Source organism: Doryrhamphus excisus, linkage group LG7, assembly GCF_037039965.1.
Source record: "Doryrhamphus excisus strain RoL-2023G ecotype Guam linkage group LG7, RoL_Dexc_Guam_v1.1, whole genome shotgun sequence".
Taxonomy (NCBI): Eukaryota; Metazoa; Chordata; class Actinopteri; order Syngnathiformes; family Syngnathidae; genus Doryrhamphus; species Doryrhamphus excisus.
Window position 1 is genome coordinate 21,101,193 of NC_136363.1, and position 24,646 is coordinate 21,125,838.

General features: G+C 43.0%; 1 long non-coding RNA gene across 5 annotated transcripts in view; it reads right to left on the reverse strand.

Annotated features, from left to right (window-relative positions):
* LOC144899573 (uncharacterized) overlaps positions 1-24,023 on the reverse strand; it is a 197,976-nt gene extending 173,953 nt beyond the window's left edge. For all 5 annotated transcript variants that reach the window (XR_013627813.1, XR_013627811.1, XR_013627812.1 and 2 more), the window contains exons 1-2: positions 23,934-24,023; positions 23,521-23,748 (exon numbers count right to left, since the gene is read on the reverse strand). This is a non-coding gene — a long non-coding RNA (uncharacterized LOC144899573). The remainder of the gene's footprint in view (positions 1-23,520; positions 23,749-23,933) is intronic.
* Between the last annotated feature and the right edge of the window lie 623 nt (positions 24,024-24,646).

The following is a 24,646-nucleotide window of genomic DNA, read 5'->3' on the forward strand; positions in this document are numbered from 1 at the left end:
CAAGCATCCAGCCACAAAAAGTCTGCGTTGGACTCGATGCGACTGCTTTTCTTTCAAAACAGCATCCCGTGTTGTAAAAAGAACACTCAAAGCTCTCCGACAGGGCGGTGCAATGTCCCAATCCTTTGAGCCATGTCATTATTTTCCAATAACCACACAAAATCATTTCACACACCGCTTCCACATATAATTATGGGAGGGGGAGAAGGTATATGAAAGGTTCTATTACTTATCTGCACATAAAAAACTAAAATATCACTTGTCTTTTGTCTAAGAAGTTGACAATGTGCACAAATTCAATACGTCTTTAAACGACAAACTTGCATGCATTAAATTACCAAATTGATTAAAAAACAATGCATATGATTACAATTACAATAGTACTAATCAGTACAAGAAATGCTGGGTAAAATGGAAGAATGAACAGCCAAATACACTTCCTGTTTAAACTGTATTAAAAAGTGACTATGGGAGCAGGAGCTGCCAAATGATCTTAAAAAAAGGTTTGTGACCCTTTATGACGCCCCCCCATTTTTCCCTTGCTTAACAGTCTGAACAGCAGCTTTTATTTGTGGGCTAACCGCTCTCACCTAGTATTAAAACGACCTTGTCTTTGTTCAAAATGGAAGAAAAAAAAAAAAAAACAATCCAAATAAATGTGGATGGGGACAGGAAGTGGCACATATCACTGTGCCCTCTGGTTTTTTCGGGGTTATGAGCAGCGTGACAAGTCGGGGCAGGACAACACGGCCCCAGTGTCCCTGCTGCCACTTTCACTCTGTGACAGGAGGCCCCTAATCAAAGTGGAGCCACTGTTTAGTGACTGTACCGGGGACATTCAAATAAATCGTACCGGGGGGCCACATTTTCACAAAGCTAAAGACCTTGGGGGTTTGGGTTTAACGCACCAAAATAGCCGAGATAGTAAGAATTAAAAGAAGAAACATGACTATGCAGGTCAGAGATCTTCCGGAATAACGGATGAGTGCCGTTTTTAAGAATCCACTGGAAAAAAGCTTGTCAAAGATGTTCTGTATGACAACAGTAGTGCTACAAAAATGTTTCGCCTCTCACCCAAAGAGCATATAACCACAAACGTCTTCCCAGACAACCCGAACAGTCCAGTCGCTTGCTGATCGAGTATTCACAAAAGCCGACATCTGAAGGCTTTTGAAACTTTGCATGTTTCCCCCCCACCATCAATATGACTTAAAGGGCCCACCGGAATTGTCAACATGACTTACAGAGCCACCTGGATTGTTATTCCAGACATATTTCATGCATAAAAAAAAACTGCTAGCGTAAGCAGTTCTTTTCTTGGAGAGATCCCCAAGGGAAAAAGTCTGATCATTTGCACTCAACATTTCACAAACCTCAAAACCAAACACGCCTCCTTGTGTCCGGGTGAATTGCAAAAAGCAAACCAAAACAAACTTGTGTTTCAGAGGGCTATAATTATGCTCAAATAAAGCAACGGAGTGCTTGGTAGACATTGGGAAAACATCTCTTCACACTTTTAATTGACACTGTCGGATACAGACATGTCAGAATGTTAATGATTGTGGTTTGCTTAATAAGCCGATTCCGTAAAAATGACTTTTCTTGTTGTTGGACTGGAATAAAGCTGGGAACCATCGATAGACTGTCTGTTGGGACTGAGTACAAGGATATTCTCCGATGACAAACAGAACGGCCTAACACATACAATAAATATGAACTATGATAATATATAATGAAGGAAAACAAAACCGTTGAATCAGCTGACTAATGAGCGGGGGGGGGACGAGCCAACTCCGGAGATACGGAGCTCCGATCAGTCCTATCAACACATCGCGTCTCATGTGTGTGTGTGTGTGTGTGAGACAATCACCGCCACGGCCACAAAATGAAAAGCGCCGCCGGGGCAAACAAACTCCATTAATGCATCGAGCGGCACTCAATAAGACGGAGATGTCAGAAAACATCGATTGAGAGGTCCTTCGTTCTGTATATATTTTTTTATGATGCTTGGCTAGATTGAGAGAGGACAAAAATCATTTGAAATATAATTGAATGGATTCTTGACTTAGGGGCTGCTGATAAGAACATTTGTCTCGTCACGTCAGCTGAAAAAGATGTCTATGGTGTTAAACTAGCAACCTTTTATATCCATTTGGTCCATTTGCATCAAAGATGATGAAATTCAGCTCGGGCACCCCCCCCCCGTCAAGCGGTGGTCCCTTTTCTTGACCCGCCACATCCTTCCACGGGGCCGTGTTGTCGCCTGCGATTAGGCCTGAAGTGAGACGCGGTAATTACGAAGACAGGTGGCCGCTTCGTGTACAAGCGTGACAGGATTGCGTGCCGTCACAAGCGCCGAGTTTCCCTTTCCCCATCGCTCTCCCGGGAGGACAAACGACACTTCTGGAGACGACCGTTTGTTTATTCCCAAAACGGAGAACTCATTTCCTGCTAATTTTACGTGCTTGTCGAAAGTTTGGGCTCAGAAATCCGGGAGTCTCCTGGAGTTCAGCAAGTTAGGATGCAGACTTGATGATGACTCTTAGATTTTTGAACACCAGACACTCGCTGGAGCGCCATTTGAACATCGCTCCATCATGTTTTTTCATAGAATCACGAAGAAACCATTGACGCTACACAGTTGAATATGATCTATGAGTAAAAATGTGACAAAAAATATTACAATAAAACGAAAACAAGTGATGTGTGTGACATCTGGCTAGAGTTGTCTGTTAGCCGCAATTTAGTAAAGGTTCTAGTCAGCGTAGAGAGTAGCCGACAGCAGCTCCTGTGTCATAAATGACTGCTTATTTATGTCTACCATTTATTTATGTCTATTAAGTGTACTACATTACCTAATCAAAAGTGTAAAGGTGACTATAGGGGTGCTATTTCATATCCAGAGGGCTCCAATAATGGTAAACATGGCATTTATTAATACTTAAATTCACTTATGATTCTATAACCAATTATGTCTTTATATATTTTTTCCCTGCTCAATATTCTGAATCGTTCTGCTGTCTGCTGCTTGGTTGCAAAAATAGATATAGATATGACGCCACCTGCAAAGTATTTTCCAGATGTAGTTTTAAATTAGAGTAAGATACAATAAGCAAGGATGCAGTTTGAGGTAAAACTTCTTAAGTATCTCCCTTTGTCTACTTTCCGTCATTTCATGCAAGACGAGGCTGCGTTCATTGGACGTTTTTAAGTCAGTATAATCGTCTTTTTGACTACATCTTTTTTTTTTTTATGCCGAGTCTTCCTGGAAGGTAGCGCACGTGGGTCGATTCCTGCCTGACAACTTCCTGCTGCAGCTGTTAGGTGACAAACACACGAAGCAAAAGCCCCGCATGAGCCGACTGCAGATCTGATGCTAATTATCTCCTGCATGTAAGCAACCATTGAGTCAGTATTAATATCAGCGTTAAAGCGCATCAATGGCTATGGGTTTGTAAAATCCTTCAAAGCCACTGAAGCTGTGTTTTTTTTTTTTTTTTTTTTAAAGCCCCGGTTCGGAGATGGAATGCTGCATCAGGCTAATATGACAAGGTGGCGGCATCAGTCATCGTAACCTGCCATCAAATCCACATTGACAAGGTGGGAAAGCAGCGCCATGCTGACTGAATGAATGCACTGTCAAAGCCGACTGAATCAAAAAAAAAAAAAAAAAAAAAAAGCCTGGAAATGGTTGACAGAACTGCACTTGGGGGTGTGTCGGTTCCTAGGTTGATGCCTCGGCCATCATTAACCAACTTTTCTACTATGTATGCTTCAAACAAGGGTATTCCTGAAGGGGGTATCTCTGCCTTACAATCCACAGAGGAGAGATCTCTACAGACCAATTAGGAGGCTAATTCATGGACTTCTTCTTGCCGAGGGAAGCGGTTATGGCAGTGCACAGATTGCTTGACCCCTGAATCCGCTAAGCTCCATTGAATGCACTGAAATGAAAAGCTTGTTGGCAAACAATGGCGCGTGTTAGCAAGCCAACGCTCCTTTGGCCGTGCAGTAAATCGACTCCTCCGGTGGAGCGATCTGGAGCGAGCGCTGCCTCCATATGGCCCTCCCTGCATCCATCGCCTCGCCATCCAACAAAAAGCCTGCAGTCGACCTTATAAACAAATAGATTCTTCTTTCCCGGCGATGTTCACTGCTACTTATTTCTCCAAGGTCAAAGGTTACTGGAGTGAATGGCTGCGCTTTTTTGGGATGTGATGCAAATTTTTAATTTGGTATTGCACACATTGTGGTGTTGTGTTGGTTAAAAGGAAGTAGTGTCATTTGAGGGTTGAAGTCTGGTCAGTAGGTGTCAATGTTACTCTGATATTTGTTAAAGGAGACTTGATTGCCAGAACAGCAGGTTATTATTGCAGGTTTGATTTATCTCACAGCAGGCACAATAATCCTTAATAAAAACACAACCCTTTAGGTCTTAAATGACTTATGTCTACTACAGGGGTGGGCTAATATTTTGACATGTATTTAACACACACACTATTTTATGCTTATAATTTTTTTTTAATTATTTGTCTAATTTTATCTGCAAAAGTGTTCTACTATCATCTGTATGTTATGTCCCTTTTTTCAGAACCACATCAAACTATGTAATTTAATTTATTATTATTTATTAATTAGAGTTCATTTTATTTTATTTTTTTTTACTAAATAAGACATCCGACTTACAAGTTGCAATACTTAAAAAGCAACTGGCGGGCCGGATTCAAACACTTGGTGGGCAGCATGTGACCCCCTGGCCGTAGTTTACCCACCCCTGGCCTACTATAATAGGAGTATGAGTGTAAATGTGACTGTAGGGGTGTTATTTCACATCTAGAGGGCTCTAATGTTAATCATATTAAGAAGGTCATGAACCGGTTTTCTATGCTGTAACTACAAAAATATTCAATTCATAAATAAGGAATCCTACTTATCACTAGAACCAATTAACAGCGATAAACGAGGGATTACTGTACATATAAAAATAAGTGGAGACACTGTACTAAGCAGTACAGGTACTGACACTAATTTACTATCATGTAGAATTGGTGAAAAACAGCAACATATGGGACTTGAAGTCTCAACAACAACGCCGTGACATGGACATACATAGTATGCCGTGTGTGATCCGTCATCTAGTAACACAAAGTATACTTTTTAAGAAAAACACGCGCCGAGTCACGGGGTGAACTTGTGTCGCCATATTTTAATGAAATGTTTAATAAAAAAAAATGATCTGGTAAATGAAAGAACATTGCTTCATCATCGCGTGTGACCCCTTCCGTGATATTCAAATGAAATGGAGATCTTATCTAGTGCTGATTTCTACTTCTGCATTATTTATGAGCACACACACACACACACCGCCCTAAAAAAAATATAAAAACAAGAAGCCGCTCTCCTGTGATTCCATTTTTTATTAGCCTTGCAATTGCCATGTGACCGACATGTTTTTTTTTTTTTCGACTTCTATATTTAATTAGCATTTCAAACACAACAACCCGTTGTGTCAATCTACATCTCATTAATGGTCTTGTGTGGGGAAAAAAAAAAAAAAAAAACCCAAAACAAACAAACATAGGTGCGGTAAATTCATGGAGTTGTTGATGCTCACTGCTTTTTCCAAACTAAATGAGATGCTGATTTGACTGAGTTTTCCCAAAGGGACGATATAAAAACATCTTTCACCTGAAATCGATGCCTACAGTACAGCAGACGTATTTTTAACAGACGTAGCCATTCAAAGTACAAAACTAGCACCCCTTTTTCTTTGGTTTCCTTGCACAAATTGAGTCTAATATCATTTATTCTGATTTAATTTGCTGGAAAGAAACGATACAAACGCTTTCGTGAAATAATGTTCAATCAGTGGTTCTATCGGCCACAAAAAAAAGTCCTGATAGATAACCAGCGTGTCCCGAACAAGCCAAACATTTTGACGTTGGATTGGTTTTGACGTCTGGAAGTATTCGTCGATTTGCGAGCAAGATGACACAGGTTTTGTTTGGTTTCTGGGGAAGTCGCCCGCCAAATAAGACAGAACGCCGAGTGAAGAGTTCAGCAGAGCAGCTAAATGATGGATTAGAGGAAACATCTGTTTATAAAACCAGACAGATGCCCCCAGAAAGTTTAATACTCGTAATAGTCGCTCTCGTCATCTACTGATTCACTAGCAGATTAAATTGTTTTGTTTTCCCCCCCGACAGCCCCTTAGGGGAGAGGAAAGCATTTTTCTGCAATAAATAGTCTGTAAAAGACTTTCAGTGGAGTCGATTCCCCCTGAGCGGCCGTGTGGCGAGTTGCAGCCACTTCTCAAGGAAATTCAGAAGTGTTTTGAAAGCATGTGGCCTATTTTTAGCCATCCCGTTTGCGTTTGAAGGTAAGATACGCCCCGCCTTTAGGTCACCTTCCTTACAGTTCCTTCCCAAAAATATTAATGAGATGGAGTCCGCAGATCCCAGGAAGGGACCGAGACTAACAATGTGTGCATGTTAATGAAGGCATCATTACCCAGCACACAAGCAGACCGCCAAATGTGTGGCAGAAAATAGCAAATATTTACTCCTGCTGGAGCTTCCGTCACGTCGACGCTGCGGCATCTCAGCTCAGAAGTTGTGACCCACTTTCACATGACAATTCCTCATGACGAACGTGCCGCGGCTTTAAACAGATGATACAAAAGGCAAGGATGCATCATCTTGGGGAAGTGACCTCGCCGTGTGTCTGTGTGCATTGCAAGACCAACAGGATGGGCAGTCGTGTCAGTGATGGGGGGGGGGGGGGGGGTCGGTGGAAGCCATATACGTGACAGCTATGACAAAAGCCATGCACGCAATCCGTTGATTTGACCAAGTCGCTACCAGGTAACGCTTATACTGAGTCAGACAGGAACTCAGTTGAGGGATTACTGATGAATTATGGCCGACTGATCAAACATTATGCTGCCATGGCTTCCTTTTCACTGGGGAAAGACATTGCCAACATAGATATGATGTTTGTGGACACTGTGGACTTACTATCAAATGTTATACAACAGAGACGCTAAAAACCAAATAGGATATTTTAGGGTTATTTTCTCAGTCGGTTAATCTGAAGCTTCATTAACAGTCGGTTAGTCCCTAGATGGACCAAATCAATACGAAACAAACAGTAGTTTTGTCAAAAACATACACAAATATTGATGAGCTGATCTGTGTGGATATCTTGTTCCGCCTAAAGCACAAAGATATAAAGTCTGGATTTGTGAATGACTTAGGAAATATAAATATTCACATAAGAGAGGCGGACATCAAGACGATATTTAAATTTGTACATAAATGATGAATCACATAGCAAAATAAAGTCGGTATTGATTAATTGGATACTCAATGAATTTCTCAATTACCGTATTTTCTGGACTATACGTCGCCAAAAATTCATAATTAGGTAGAAAAATACATACATAAGTAGCACTGGAGTATAAGTCGCATTTTTTGCGGGTAATTTATTTTACAAACTACTTGACCAAAACAGGCATTACGTCATCTTGGAAGGCAAGTTCTAACAAAAGAATAGAGAACAGGCTGAATAGGTGTAAGATATGCTAACACAATGCTTATTCAGCTACACAAAAAATAAACAAAAAAGATGTCCATTGTTTATGTAAATAAACAGTTTTTTCATTTATAAGTCGCAGGAACAGCCAACCTATGAAAAAAAGTGCAACTTACGGTAATTGTTGCAACGCTAGAATATTACAAAAATTGGTCAGTTTTCATGAAAAATTTGTCATAAAAATGACATTAAAATTGAAAGATTGTCCAGCATGTTCAACCTGAGATGTTCCACACGGGATATGTTCTTTAGATCATACAAATAAAGCTGAAAGCCCCGAAGGCAGCGGTTCACCATTTTCTGCTGACTATTGAACAGTCGACCCTCACACAGAGCTTATGCTGCCCCCCCGCCTCACCCCACTACTTCAGGCACTGACCTAAGGTTACAAAATACGGAACAATTCCCTGAAATAGGCCTCAAACTTCTGTCAAGCATGAGCCTGGAAAAGCCACAGTTCTCAACGCATCAAAACATTAACTTGCTTAAAATAACTTTGCTTTTTCTTTGGATTATTAGGCATTTCGGGACATTTCCAAAAGCAACTCAAACAAATGAAAAGTTGACAAGACTCCCGTAAGATGTCGCCAAGGTTCCGCCGCGGTGAACTTCCGAGTATGTTTTTGAACATTGACTAAATTCTTGCAAAAAGTGCTCCACGTCACCAAGTTCTGAGCCGTTTAACTGACGAGATTTTGCCTTCCAACATCAGAACGCAAGCTAAAGTGTCTGAAGCGAAGTCATGAAACTATAATATCTATATCATTGTTTCAGCGTACTCAAGAGGAACTTTCTGCTCATATTGTTGCGTTGGATCCCAAAATAAGTACGGTGAAGACGTCCCCTTTGAGATCCGCTGTCACTTTCTATTTAAAACTGCAAGGCGTTCAACAGAGAAGTGTGATAAATTGCTTATGTTCCTTTAAAAAAAAAAAAAAAAAACGTCTGCGCCTCCATCCTTGTCTTGGAGCTTCAAGTGCGAGCAAAAAAAAAAAAGTTCTGACATAAAAGCGATGAGGATTTAAGACGTGGCATCCCTGGAGTTCTTCTCCGTTTCCTCCGGTCGTGCCCAGGCCTGGTGCTCTTAAAACCTAAGCTCATTATCCCAAAGACTTTTGAGTGAAGTCAGTAATATCACCGCTGGACCTCTTCATCCACGGGGAAGACATCTAATTCCAGGAACAAGCAGTGGCCATACAGGACTAGAATTACTTTACGCTAATTCAATCAAAGTCGACTTACGAGAAGATCCTCCCAGTCCGCCGACAAACAACTTTATAACTAACTGAAACCAAACTTTGCACAGGAGATTGGTGGGGTCGGATTTGGTGAACAACCGAGCAAAGGTACCCAACAAGTACAGCCAACTCTTGGCTTTCAACTCTTTTCAAAAATATTGAAATATTTCCTGGTTGAATACGGCCCACTACTAGTCAACAAATGTCTATATTTAAGCACATTTTACATATTTTTGGCTTAAAAGTAAGCATCTTCAAGCACAAACATTGATAAATTAACATTCTAATTGTCACTTAGTGACGAGACAATAGCCACGGCAGGAAGAACTGTCCAGAAACAAGGAACTCTGCCAATGCTAACATGCGAGAGACTTATTGTATAATGTTTTACACATATCTTAATACTTGGCAATGCGCGTGTAAATGTGGCTATAGGGGTGCTATTTCACTTCTAGAGGGCTTTAATGTTGAAAAACCTTCAAAGATCCACAGGTTTTCTATGGTTTATATACAAAAAAAAAAGTGCGGAAATTCACTGCAACTGGGTCTGGAACTGATTAACATATTGACTTATTTAACTTATTGATAACACAGCGCATAATTCTTATGCTGCAGAGACGATATGGCCGCTAGCGAGCAAAATAGCAAGCTAACCTGTTAGCCTCAAATGTATTTCTTCTAAACTTAAGCAAAAGTACCACTTCCACACAAGGTGGGAGGAGAGCTTGTTTTCACACTATCATGCCACACAAGCCATGACCGACTGCATGCTGTGTTAAGGTAAAGTAATGTATTGTAAGGTAATGTATTGATGTTTTGTGTCATTACTGCTGTCTGATGACCAAATACTACATAGTATTTGGATTTCAATACCTTTTTGACGAATAGACAGAGGCTAGTCTCTCCGAAGGCATTTCCATGTAAACATATTCACAATATGTCTTTTTATTGGTTATTTGGTTTTCAGCAGACCCCCAGGAAGGGATCAATAACAAAACCAGTGTATGGCTTTAAACACCACACTGACCATGTGTCTGGGACTTGATGGTTTGGAGATAACAGCCTGGCTAGATTGGGAGTCTAAAACATAGTATGCCCTCTTGGTGAACCTCAGGACAACGAGCTGCTAACCAATCAGAACGCATCGCGATGTGAGGGGAGCGAAGCGCGATGCCGAGGTCAATAGGGGGCGTCAGCGAGGACAAGGACGCAAGGAAGAGACTTGCCATGAAGCCTGCCATCCCTAACACAAGGGGAGGGACGGACTGACCATTGTAAAAGGAAGTGAATGATGGCCCCCCCGTCCCATGAAATATCAGCCTCCCGTTATATTTAAATGGCCTTTCTCAAATAACAAATAGACACAGCAGCCAGCAGCCAGCATCAGACATATCGGAGCCCGAGCCGGACTTGAGTGACAGAATAATTCTACATTAATAGGGCGGGTCACTCACGGATTCTTTTCTTCTCTGCTTCACATGACAATCAAAGATCAAAAAGAGCAACAGAAAGAAAGGGGAAAGCAACGGGGACATGTTTTATTTATTTATCCCTTGCTTGTTTTTCCTATTCTTTTATTGGAAAATAAATGCGTCTTTGCAGGATTCAATGCATGAAACCGCTTCGGTTTTAGGGGGCTGAGAGGAAAACATTGTTTTCTACTACAGCAATACCTGCATTTGATGTATTTCTATCTACACTGACAACTATTGTACTATAAACGCGTCTTATGTAAAGTATTGTGGCTCCTTTCTACTCAAATATACATCATGTTCAGCAACAGTAAACTTAGGAATCTTTTTGGTTATCATGACAAAAACCGCTGATCATTTCCTGCTCCTCGTTAAATTGACGAGGCATTAATGCTAGAGTGACATTGATTCAATTATCCAAAGAGGGGTCAAAGGTTGGAACCATTTTATAGCATGCACACTGTTGCTCAGACGATAAAGACGGCACATTTTTGGCTGAATTCTAATTGCGAAAGATTCCCGTTTGATGTCGAGATGCGAAAAGCCCTTTCCCCCCCTTCTATTCTTTTTCCAGCTAATTACAGAGTTGTGGAAGAGCTCTAATTAGAACCATGCTAATGAGCCTTGTTTACCCTTATCGCATATTCGGAGTGAGAGTGGCTGGGATCCAAAGGAAGGTGTAAGCGTCTCTTTAGCGTCTCGCCAAGTGGGACGATCAATGTCAGCGTTTGTATTGTTTTTTTACGTAGCCGTCGACGAACCCCAAGGACTTTTAATACATCCCGAGATGATGCGGCAAAGATAACGCCACAGGTCCTTCACAGCTTTGATTGAATTCCGCACAATAAATTACACTACTCCCTAGCAAGCGGTGAATCTCATTTGCATGTGTTTGCTTGGGTTCTCCTGCCTGCAAGACAAATTGGCAAAGTCAGCCTCCGTTCTCTATTTGTTGTTGAGACGACACAATCAATCTGAAAATGTGACTTCAAAAAAAGGGGGCTGAGGCGCGCAACGTTGCCAGGTTCAACTCAAGCCAAACTTTTGCCCTGATGTTGACGAGAGCATCCTTTGAGGCACGGCACACGGTTGGAAGAGGTAAGCCAGGGTAATGCTGCATCGGGGCTCCATGCTGTCTGCTACCACTCGTGGAAGGAGTGAGGAAACTACGAGGGGACACCAGTGTTTTCTGTTATTTGGTGACTTAACAGTGAAAGCACAAGTTGTTCTGAGGTTTCTGCTTACGCGGCATGCAGATAGAAAATCCACCGGCGTTTATACGTTTCTTGATCTTCACTAAATGACTTACACCAGGGGTCTCAAACTCAATTTACTTGGGGGCCACTGGAGCTCGGGTCTGGGTGAGACTGAAAACCGCATCAGGTTTTCCAAAAAAAAAAAAATAAAATAAAAAAATAATAAAAACTTAAGAAACCACATACGTATAGTTGGTGGGTAGACAATTTTTTTTCAGATTAAAATGAACAAAGCATTATTAGAGCCCTGTAGACATGACAAAACACGACTATAGTCACATTTATACTCTTTATTTACAACATATTGCGCAACTGCAGGGTTTTGAGACACATGCCAACTCGCACCCTTGAGAGCTAGCGACCTAAACGGTAGCCTTGAAGTTATTTCTTTTAAACTTAAATAGCCAAAAACCTACCACTTCCACACTGATAGGGAGGATAACTTAACAGTTATTTAACCTTTAACATGAACATTAATCAAAGGGTACATGATACCATACAGCCTCCATATCAAACTTGTGCGGGCCGCACTAACATTAAACTTTCCTATCAAGGCGGGGGCCTCACACTAGTGTCCTGCGGGCCACATTTGGCCCGCGGGCCATGTGTTTGAGACCCCTGACTTACACTCTGGCCTCATTCGGACCGTCACTTCCGTGTCAGCGTATCAGAGCGTTGAGTGATAAATGAATTAAGTAGTCCTAAGTGCAAGACAAAAGGATATCTAACCTCTGAGACTCTTGGTTTGAAATGAAAGCAAGAATCAAGTTCACGTGGAGTTGGAAACATGAGGTGTCACCGCACGCTTTTTTTTTTTGGTCTCTCCCGAGGTTACGCTTTTATCGTACACCATCTGTTACACCTTAGGCAAATAATATGCAAATGAGCTGCTACTTTTCTTACTGGCAGTAAGTACAGTCGGTAACTCCACATTTCCCAAAACTCCACAACACCTCAACTGCATCCTCCATAGCAGTTGGCGTTTAATAAATAGTATTGGAAGACAAAATGTGTTATCAGTTATAAAGCATATTAATTATTAATATATTACTCCAGCGTGCGTCAGGTCCAATAAAAATGGCCCCCGGGCTGCACTCATCCTTGATTACACTTGTGTAGGTAATAAGACGCATCATTAAGTAAGTCCACGTGATCAAAACAGCGTGATGAGTAGCAGGGATGTGCAAGTCCGACAAAGATGTGTGCGAAACCCTCACCCGACCGAGCCTCCAACACTCCACATTGCCAAGTCCTGGTAATAATAATAATAATAATAATCGGTCCTAGTGTGGGTTCAGTAGGATTTGGACCAATCTCAAACAAAGCTATGTTTATTTAAAAATAGCTGTTTCAGCACGCCGCCTCACTCCCCCCCCCCCCCCCCCAGAGAAAAAGAGTGTGATGAATACATCAGTCCGCCTCACCTGGTTAGACGGAGAATTAAAAATAATGGGAATCATCCCAAGCTGGCTCCGGATGGGCTGAGAAACGAGTCATGCTTCATGATGGCATTAAATGGATCAGATAATTGGACTGACCTTATTGTCTCCCGTCGGCTGACGGGGAGGAAGCCGGCTGTTGCGTCCCTTTATTTACTCATTTATTCTCCTATGCTTTATTATTTATGCAGCACGCTTACAAATGTTTCAGGCAGCATTTGCACGGCATAATGACAAACAATCGGCCTCATTAGCGGTTATGAAGATGATTACTTCTGCCAAGGAGAGGTTTTTGCTTCCTTTGCCGCTTCGTCACGCTGGATCATATTTAGAAATTTTACATTCTTTTTGGTTCCCTTGGGTGTTTTGTTTCATTGTAGTTCACTTAGGAGTCGCACCGAACAGCAGCTGGCTTCATTTAATTACCCGTACTGTTTTTGATCTGACACCTACATCGGGGGGGCCCCCAAGGTACGGCCCAGGGGCTATTTGCGGCCTGCAGCTGGGTTTGTTTATTCGCCTAAACTACAATTTAAAAAAAAACAGCAAAAATTGTATGAAAATAAACAAAATCAGAAAACTAAAGTTAGAATATTGAGGAAAAATAGCGTATTTTTTTTTTTTTTTTTAAATAAAACTGCAAACAAGTACCCCGATAACCGAGCACGCTACCGTCCCCTTTCCACTTTTTATGTATAGTGTAATGACTTTTCAGCAGCCTCTCTTCAATTATCAGCCGCTCTGGAAAAAATGGCCGCCCTCAACATACATCAAGTAAATGAAAAACTGTTGAGCGTTTCTTCTTCCTTATTTGTCTCAAAGGGATTAAAAACCGGCGAGGATGACCTAACAAGAGGAAATCGGCGTGACGAATGGCTGTCCAGCATCTGAGGACCGGAGCGTCGCAGCTATCTGGAAGTCGGGAGTAAGATGTGAAGTGCCGTGATTCATACGCGCCATCCTCTGCCGGGCGCCGATAAATCAGGCTCATCTCATTTGTGGCGGCGTCAAGCAGGTACAGCCCACTAAGCCATTTCCACTACAAGGAGGCGTGCGGGGACGACGGCAATAAAGAGATTACAATGACATCCCTTACGCACCTCTGACAGCTCACCCGGACACAGCCTTGATGTGCCTCTAAGATGGTGTCAATAACGCGGAAAATTCTTTATGGAGGTGAAAACATTCCCTGACACCTATTGGCCGGGGGAAGATTCATTTTTTAAAAAAGGGCAATTGAGCAGTGGTGTTTGCATGCTGGAGGGTTTTTTTTTTTTTTTTAAAGCTTTGGCGAAAAAACGGCGGTGCTCATACATCACAGTCAGGGATTAGCAGCAATAAGCATTCATCTTGCCACCTCCTTAAAGCGATATTTGAAAAGTCAACGGATTAGGGCAGAGCATGCTTGTAATCACTAGCAGGAGATAAAAAGGAGTCATCTTCAAATGCCTCCAATTAGCACAGATGTACTACCTGTCAGCCTTTCAGGGAAACTCTGCAAATCAGTTACACTCGGCAGGGAAACTTAAAGCAACATCGTCCACCAGTCTGTGTGTGTATTCTCGCCTCAACTGGTAATGGTTTAGTCCATTTTCAACACAATCCAAAACATGCCGAGCTACCCGGCCTCCTCCTTGTGTCACCTTTTCTAATCAAAATGCTGGCCGGCACTTCTAGCCTCCATTTTGGGTTATTTTGCAGGCGTGATCAAAAGAAAAGCAGAGCCATTAAATGAAAAACTTCGAATTAACTCTTGGCAAAACACGACTGTGGCATCTGTGTCCATTTCACACTTTGGCAACAATCAGGTGCATCTTTAATGGAGGTAAAAGAAACCATCCATCTTTGATGCTGCTTATACTCACTAGGGTTGCGGGGTATGCTGGAGCCTATCCATGGGTAGACCCTGGACTGGTAGCCAGCCAATGGCAGGGCACTTATAAACCATTCACACACAATATGAACTATAAAAACTTGGATTTACGTGATTACTTATGCAAAAAATGCATTTGGTTAGGAATAGGTTACAGTTCAAACATCTGGAACGGAACAAGGTTCCACTATTCCAGCTTGGCCTTTCCTGATAAGCAATAAACCGCTAAGTCAGTAACAGCATGACATGGCGTTACAACCGATACTGCAAGTTTTTAAAATCAAATGTAACGTCAACATGGCGCGCACCCTCCCGTGTGGTGACATTTACACTCAGACTCGTGTCATTGTCATTATTAAAATGCCGTTTCGGCAACACATCCCGTGGTCTGCGAGGGTGGAAAGTGCAAAAAGACAGCCTTCAATAATGCATGTCCACTTTCAGACATGCAAAGCCGGAAACGCCTGAATGCACCTTTGGCTTTCTCGTCATGCAATGTTGAAAGAGACGACCTCGGTGGCCAACAAATACTACGTACGCTACCGGTATATACTGTACTGCACGGTCTGACATCATGAGGTTTCCATTGAAAATAATACAAGTGTTTGGGCTTGGTAGACAAACTGCGGTTCCTCGTATTAGAGCTGCCACCTCACTAGAAATGTTTCAGTCCCGATTCAAGACTTATTTTTACACTTTAGTATTTAGTTAATAGTATTCCTGCCCCCCCTCAAAGTTAAGATTGTTAAAGGACACAGTGACTCCATCATCACTCTCCAAATATCCATTCATTACTCACGACTAGAGAAGACAAAGCCTGCGGCGCATCCCCCCCCCCATCCTAATGTGCTCTCTTATGAACAAATACATTAGCGGCTGTTCATATCTGATGTGCCGTCACCCGCTCTCTATTTACGCACACTTCTGTCTTAGTACCGTGGCCTCCCACCCGCCCTGGGGAGATGCTTCGCGGGCCCGTGACAGCGAGCCGGTCCACTGGGCCATTAGTGGAGCGGCGAGGGGTCCCGGGCGAGGCCAGCTGCTGTCTCGCCCACACGGTCTTTTTGCCATCCCGCAGCAGGGGGCGGGTTTGTGTGCAAGAAAGGACCATCTTTAGTTGAATTCTGTCTTTTAAAAAAAATATTTTTTCTGCTTAACCCCCACCAGAATTAAATAACAAGGCCTCATGGATGCCAGGTATCACTATTTACAAAATCCACTACTTTCCCAACTATTGATGTTTTCGTCGAAGAAAACAAACAAACGGCATTATAAACCGGATTAGCAAAATAGACGGCGCTCGTTACCGTAAGTGCTTTATGGTACAATTTGTTATATTGCAATGTAACTCCTTTGACGTTTTCTTCCGCCCGGTGTGTGGGCGAGACGCATTAACAGTATTAGGTGTGTGCATTTAATTCTCTACAGCCTTTTAAGAGGGGACGGAGGGGGCGGATTTAGTGTCTGTCTTGACGACATCTATTATTTATTGTTCTTTAAGAGCACAAAAGTGTCTTTGTGACAGTGGGGTAATATCGAAATGGCTTTTTTGAGTGCACAACCCCCGCCCCTCCCAGTTGTCCTTTTTTTTGCACACTTCAGGGCATCCTGTCACTGCAGATTTGTTTAAGAGAACCACGTCGGTCCCTCGGTGACATTTATTGCTGGCTTGTTTAGTCGATCTGAACGGCTGACCACCACGCCTGAACTAGTCTTTTTTTTTTTTTTTTTTTTTTTTACATAAGCATCATTTTATCATTCTTCACCCAGGAGTCAAAGCGTTTCTTATGCTAATTAAATGTTAGCATGTGTTAGCACCTGGCTCGTATAGTGCGCCGCCAGACTTTGTGTTTATTGTTTTCCTTTTTTACGATAACGCGGTGTCTGGAGGCCAGCTAACCACCGCATCCGTCGGCGTTCCGCTGACAAATTGCTGCAATTACCTCTGATGAAGTTCCAAAAATGACACCATTATGATGATGCAATAATGAGTCCGGCCCACCTGACACGTTCTAATAGGAACACGCCGCAAGGGCATCTCGTTGATGGATGGGCGCCTCCTCGGGCATTGGTTTTTTGTCACCGCGACGTAGATCGAAATAAATGCACCCCTCGGGTTGCCAAATAAGTTGAACTTTGCAACATGCATCTGTCGCATGCGATTTTAATTTTTAGGTTACAATGTTGCGTTATTATAACAAAGTTTTTTGTAAACATTAAATGTATCAATGCGAGTTAGCATTACGTTAAATTTTATACCAAGCTAGCCAAATCTAATTCCAAGATACAAAGATTACACACAACTTTCACGTCATGTATTGCAGTTCTTTGACGTTATGCTAATAATGCTAACAGCTTCTTGGGGGCGTGTACTGTTATTTCCCAAAACACACCTAACGCAGTTACAGCACACTTAATTAGAGCATGAACTAAAATATACTAACATAAACCCGATATGTATTGTGTGCAATAGTAGCTAGCATTATTATGGAAATACTATATTCAATAATATCAGTTATGTAAATATTTCAAGAGCATTTTTTTTTAATAGTTTGGCTGGACCTCCTGCAACTACAAACTAGTATGTGGTACCTTTAAGTTAAAATACAGATGCGTCTTGTTCTGGAATTCTTTAATATGCCATGTCTGTAAGTAATGTGCAACTATAGTAATATGATACATGTGTGGCTTGAGAAGTATATTTTAGAGAGAAGCGTTGATTAATTAGCACACTAATCATGTCTAGCTCGGAGACCAACTGCTGAGTCCGCCAACGACTAAATACACATTTATCATTTTCAGTCCAGTTTCTACACACGTTGCAGAAATTGCATTCAATTTAAAAATGTCCAGGATTATTTTTTTTGTTTTACGATATTCCAGCATTTGAGCAAAAATGCAATAAAAGCCAATGCAATGAATAAAGGGACCGTAGAAGTGTGACCATGCACGGACAGGTTGATGTAATGTAATGTGAAAAGCGGGACAAGCCAAACTGGAGGCGAGTGTTCTAAGTTTCCATTACAGCACTGAGGAGAGCATTTGAAGGGTGTTTTGTCCATTGGGTATTGCCGCAGCCCAAAGCTCTATCTGCTGCTCTCATTTACAACAGAGGCAGCCACATGCAGCCCGGCAATGGGAGGAAAAATAGGTTTTGGGAATGATGGATGTGCGATGGAAGCGGGCGCATTTACAAGTTGATTCTGGGAGCAGCTGCGAGACTGGCGCGCTGATTTGAGGAGTGGAGTTATACGCTGAGCTTTTTTAGCCCCTTGTTACGACCCACGGAGCCATTCCGGATCAAGTGGAGCTTTCTGAAGAGCCGGGATTGTTCTTTTGGAAAGCATTATGCAGGAGATATGCTGATTCAACCAACACCGGCATTGGGAAGCATGCCGCATACTTCCCGCTATTAGGGGTATCCTGACATGTTGATTGAATGGCGCGGCAACATAAAAGATGGGAAAAGGTCGGCTAATCAACTAGCATGCCGTGACAGGTTGGACGGGGGCCTTCTGGCCATTGTCAAAACCAAGAAAAATTGTCATTTTAGCCAAGAACCACCAGTAAGACCTAGCTTTAAGTGAAGTGTTAATGATGTTTTCACAGCCACGTTTGTCCCTGGTGTCTTTAAACTCATCTCCCTCACTTGTTTGCTCCACTTCTCACAGAAAACGCTTTTTGAAGTTGCGCTTTTTCATGAAGTCACGAGGGAAAAATCACTTCATCACTCGGCAGAAGACAGCTTTGGAAAAACAAAAAAAACGCAGGCTTTGCTACACATCTTAAAATAGAGGCAAGCGTTAATACTTTTAGGCGTTTCCTGGTTCTTTAACATTGGATAGATTCATATTTTACCCTATGAACTGCAATGTGCGTCCCTACAAGTCGTCTATGAGCACCAAAAGTAAAAAAACGCCACTTTTGAGAGAGGAGGCATGCAGACGCTCGCTTTGGTTGTGGCTTCCTTACGCGGGCTTTGCTACACATCTTAAAATAGAGGCAAGCGTTAATACTTTTAGGAGATTCAAATCAACAATGTGCTAACGGCAATGTGCGTCCCGACAATAGCATGCAGACGCTCGCTTTGGTTGTGGCGTCCTTCCTCGGGCTTCGCTACACATCTTAAAACCTGAAGCCCTACTAACTGACCTGGGAGATGTTCTTCAAATCAGCTTGCTAACCCAGTACAATGATGGAAGTGCATAGGTGGGATATTTGGCACAAAATGAGTGTAAAAGTTTGACTATTTTGGGGAATAAAGGCATAATATTACAAAAAACATTCATGGAGATTAAAGTTTCCATTCAGGTAGTTGGAATATGGAAAAACAAACAGCAAAAATTGAAAATTCCACCATCACAAAGCTGAGATGCAGTATACAGTATAACGCCTGAGCATATCTTGTGGCCCTTGCACCCCTTCAGCTTTTACTACGTGGCCCTTGCCGGCCAATGTTTGGACACCCCTGCATTAAAGCCACACAGACGCAAAACGCCGCGTCCCCAGTGGGTTTACTAAAAGCACTTTTAAACTGTCCAAATTCCAGCAGCAAGGCTACAACACTTCCATTACACCGTGACACCTCCGAGACTGAAAACTGTAGAAAAATAATAGAATATGGGACGTTTAATGACTACATGATGGCGGTTGCAAAGGTCCATTAAGGCGATGACGAGCACGCGGCATATTCTGAGCAAACTGCGTGTAAAGTGTCAGGTGTCACAGGACTCAATGACAGTGGTTAGGAACGCTTGAGTGACGAGTACGCTTCAGCCTTGATCGCTCTTTATATTCCGAGCCGCCGCTTTGTCCGGCCGTCATTTGGCTTCTATGGCGTTTGGGAGTGAAGATGAAAAAGCGAGTGAGACAAAGGCTAAATTGCTTCTCTCAATGAATCAGCCAGACAGCGGCGTGGAGAACACGGAGCCATAAAGGCGACCGCTCCGGCTCTTTTGGATTGTTCTCAGGCCGGCACATTTACAGCATTAGTCACATGACTGCGCCGGTCAGCGCCTGACGGAGAAGCCGCTGAGACGAGCCATTTCTCAGCCTCTCAGCCTCTCGCTAGGACTCTCACCCTTTATAATAAGGTCAGCGGGGATGCAATCATAGCAAACATGAATTCAGGACCAGAAAAAGTTCTGGGTTCCAGGTAAATGAAAATCCCACTGCAGATCCCTCAATACGTTGCGCCGTGAAGGTGGGGGGGTCGATAATGAGGAGGATCCTCGGAGGCAGCGGGTGGTTAGTAGGCGGAGGCTCTTATTTTGATGAAAGGGTAATGGCCAACCTCGTTTTTCCATCAGGAACTAATTTATGGGAATTTTATGCCTGCTTCTTCAAGATTACTTGCACAGCAAAAAACAGCTCCCGTCTAGTTTCTGTACTGCTTATTCTTTACGGATACAGAGACGTAGGAGCGCACCGTATACTGATCACCTGTCAATCATCCATATCCATACAGTACAACACCCCTCACATCTTAGCAGCCATTTTATATCTTCAAGAAACAATACATGTCGGAATTTCTAAATGAACCGCAGCTCCCCAGTGCCAGCAGCACTCATGCAGCCCCCAACGTTGAAGACATTCAAATAAATGGACCTCGCCATTTCAATACAATTAAAAAGGAAAACTACAACATTCAGAAAAATATAATTCAATGTAAGGGGTGCACTCATTTTTTGTGGAATAATGTACAATGAATATTTCATCTAACTCTGAAGTAAGTCCACTGTGGATATGTGCTATTTAATGGTTTAATATGTTGCTTCTGTACTCTATTTAGGAGACATTTCGCCTCCAAAAACCAACTAACACAGCCTTCAGTACAAAAAAAAAAATGAATGGAGGGATGGCATTTAATTATTGCTGACCAATCTGTGTCAAGACGTGCTGTCAACAGGCCAACAAAAGGAGCAGCACCCGTGCAGCACTCGACTCCTAAGTGAAGGCGAAAGAGCATGAACTTTTCCTGCCTTGGAGCCTTTGGTCCCCATGGTGATGTGCAAAGCACTTAACCTGCCAGCAGGGCGCTCAGCGGGGGTTTCCACCTCAACACGGCGCCCGTCACGAGAGGGACGTCCTCTTGGGGCCTGAAAAACAAAAGGCTGCGTGCACGCGAGGACCCGGGGCGCCCGGCCGTCCACCTCTGCACTCGCGCTACAAGACAAACTGCGACAGGCCGAGGCCGGTCTTTGCTGAGCTGGACAAAAGACGTGCCAGTGGGACGTCGAGGCAACGTGGACACACACGTGTGTGATCCCTGCCATCATTGTGTGGGAAGAAGAAAGGCTAAGTCGGTTGTTCTGCCATGGCTGGAGGAATACGTGGCCAGAACATCAGAGAAAATGGAGAAATACACGCCTGGAGCCACGATTGGCGCTGTGAAACCCACTAATCCACTGGTTCACAATTATTTTCTGCCATGCCCCCACTGGGGACAGAAATGTTTGTGCCTCCCGCAATTTGAAATACTACAGAGAAAGTGTCAATATCCATTTATTCATCGGTACTGTACAGACTGAAACAAAACAAACAAAATGACACCAGAGACAAATACAATCGTATTCAACCACCAACCTTCCATTGTAGCCTAACAATTGTCATTCGACACCGCTCAAGAGCCAACCATTCCTGTGGAACTTTCCCTTTAAAATTCCTGCCATCGACTCAAAGCCCTGAGAATACAATGACCTGACACATAATTGTCTTTTGCTCAACGGCAAAGAACCATTGTGGGACTGCAGAGAGGCAAGCGTCGACAGTAATGCTTGAAAAATGAGTCCGGACCGCGCTGTGCAAAAGTGGCTTTTTAATAATGTTTTAACAGCAACGCTTTGGTTGCTCCACCTTTGACACGAGCGGCTTGAAGGAACCACTTCCTTCCTGAATAAAGCCCTGCCAGCTATTCATCAGTCAGCGAAAGTCTGGTTTTCCCTCTACTTGCATCCATCTATTACGCTGGACATGCGCAGGGTTAAAGTGCCCTTTAACACACACGGTTCATTTATGTTAAAGTGAAGGACCCACAAAACATTAAAAAAAAAAAAAAAAAAAAATCGGGATCGATTCCAAGCAAACCGTAGATCGCAATCGACCAGTCGATCCTAGCATTATCAGACCCCCCCAAACATGCCCGTACGCCTCACTGCTGTCCAGCCGCGCACCCCCCGCCCTCCACGCTCGCCCCATAAGCAATAAAGGTGCTAGCTCTTGGGAACTTGGGCACAAAAATCATGCCGACCGCTGACCTTAGAAGCTTTAATAGACAATGGAGTTATTTAACAATAAAAAAAAAAGTTTATTTTTTGTGGGATGTGGCCTGAGAGAAGGCTGGCTTTTCAGAGATGATTGTTCAGTTTTTCTTTAAAAAAAAAAAAAAACAAAACACCCTTTGGTCGTTTACCACAGACCATCAGAGTGTCTCATAAACTCAATATAAATTATGAAAACACCTTCCAGGCTGACTTCATTTATTGACGGACGTGTGCGTGGGTGTGTGTGGGTGTGTGGGTGTAGGGGGGGGTGACAGCATCTGATTTTCTTTTTTTTTTAGTCCAAAAGCAAGGTCACTACAGAATGTACTGCTCATACAGATATGATTTCCGCACTGCTTGTCGAGTACTAAAGGAATTGTACCGTGAAGATGAGCCTACCCCTTCACCCCAGGCTTCGCTACACCCCCTAAAAGCATGAGTCAGATGCTGATCGGATGATGCAGCTGTAAGGTTGCTCATTTTGGTTGTCTTTAGCATGAACAGGCTAGCATGATGTCAGTGCTAAAAATGTGGCTAATACAAAACAGCACCGGTCGGTTTTACGTGACGCAATACATTGGAGACTGTAAGTAATGTGCAACCATCAAATGATACCTGTGTGGTACTTTAGACAGTAAAATATAGTATATAGTTTGTAAAATACGGTCTGTGCATGGATTTACTGACATGCCCTTTCACATAAGCTGATGTTGGTAAAGAAGAATCCCGTGAAAGCGTCTGTTAACTGCAACAGGACTGACGTTAAAAGAGCGAGCGCGGCATGAGCAGCCGTGCATAACGTATGCACATTTAAGTCAAGTCATTACCGACCACTGCTCGCTTTCTGTCCGCCGCTGATTAGTTGCCGGAATGCTCCGCTGTGTATTCTCCCCCCCCCCCCCTTCTCCAGCATGTGTCCTTGACTTTGAGAAACATCATCAGCACCACCACGCCAAAAAGGTTGATGAGGTTGTCACTATCTCAGTCGGGCCTGTCCCTAGCCTACCGCCGCCGGAGACCCCGCCAATAGCGACACTGATCACGCTGGGCGAGCATGCGGGACTCCGAGGATCGTGTCCAGAGGACAGGAATAAAAATTAGAACAAAAGGAAATGAAGGAAAGCCCAGCTGATAGCGAGGCGGCGTTGCGCTTGGCTATAAGCTATCAGACGTGATAGCCAACGTATGATTCGCTGTATGAATTTAATTAATCAGTTATGCTTTAACAAGACTAAAAATAAATCTAAATTACCAGACGCTATTAAAGCCGACATAAAACGTTTTTGTTTGTGTTTGTCATTTGTTTTGGAACATAATTGAAAGTCAATGACTTTTATGTAAAACACGAAACCCAGACAGTTTGGACCAACGGAGAGGAAAAACTGACCTTTGCATCCCGACCACAGCAGCCAGTCTTCAGTCGTCCAAAATCAACTGGGATCTTGCTTCTTTCACACAGTAGACCCGATCCTAAAAGTGGAAAGGGAACAAGACAGTGTCAACCTGACCTTTTTGGCACCATAATGAGTCAAGTAGTCCTGTAGAGATGGGGTTCCTGCTACAATACAACAATGGCTCCTCGAAGCTTGAAGAACACATCTCTACTCCTGGGCCACTGCAAAGAAAGTGCACAGAAAATGTTCCATAACGTGAGCTACTATTTTCCTGACAAACACGCCACATGGTGGCGCTGTTACTAAAGCACATACGACAAACTGAATAGTTGTTTTGCCATTTAGGAGATGCCTGCGTGTTTAATTATTGACGTGATTAGTACATATTTAAAACATGGCGACTGACCGTGTTGGAGGTTGAGAGGTCAATTGATTACACCGGCGGCAAAGCAGGCGCCCTCTGCCAGCGTCACACTGAGACCCCTCGGCGACAAACTGTAATTAAGACAAAAACAATGGTTCCTAATTAACAACAAGACCGTGCGGTGATGACACATGATGCAAAGCACTGCAATATTCATGTGATGCGGTTTTAGCGTGACGTTTGTCCAACAAAACACAAAAGTGGATATTTTTGGCCCCCCCTTTTGGCATTGTGGCTCTCGACAGCATTCATGATTGCTCTTCTTCCTTGCAGGGATGCTAAAGTGTCCCCGGCACGGCCAGCCTCCAGGAAAAGCCAAACTTTCTGCAAAAATGTTCCTTTTTGGAGCCATTTATTTGAACTGGAGGTGAAAATGGCCTAATATATCAAGTTTAAACACAGCCAGGTGACTCAGCACACAACACACACACACACACACACACACACACAGCTTGACCGGCTCTTAATGCGAGTGGTGATTCATCACTAGCAATACTGTGGGTAAACTTACCCCCCATGACTTTTGCCCTGCCACGGTGACGACTTCTAACCCGGCAGCGCAAACAGGAAGTCACATCTCTGATGCTTCCTGGGAGGCAGCCTGTTGATTCATAGAAAGAAAAAAATAACACAAAAAAGTTGAAGAAGTAAAGCGCAAGCAGCGACCATAAATACAGTGGTACCTTGGTTAGCGT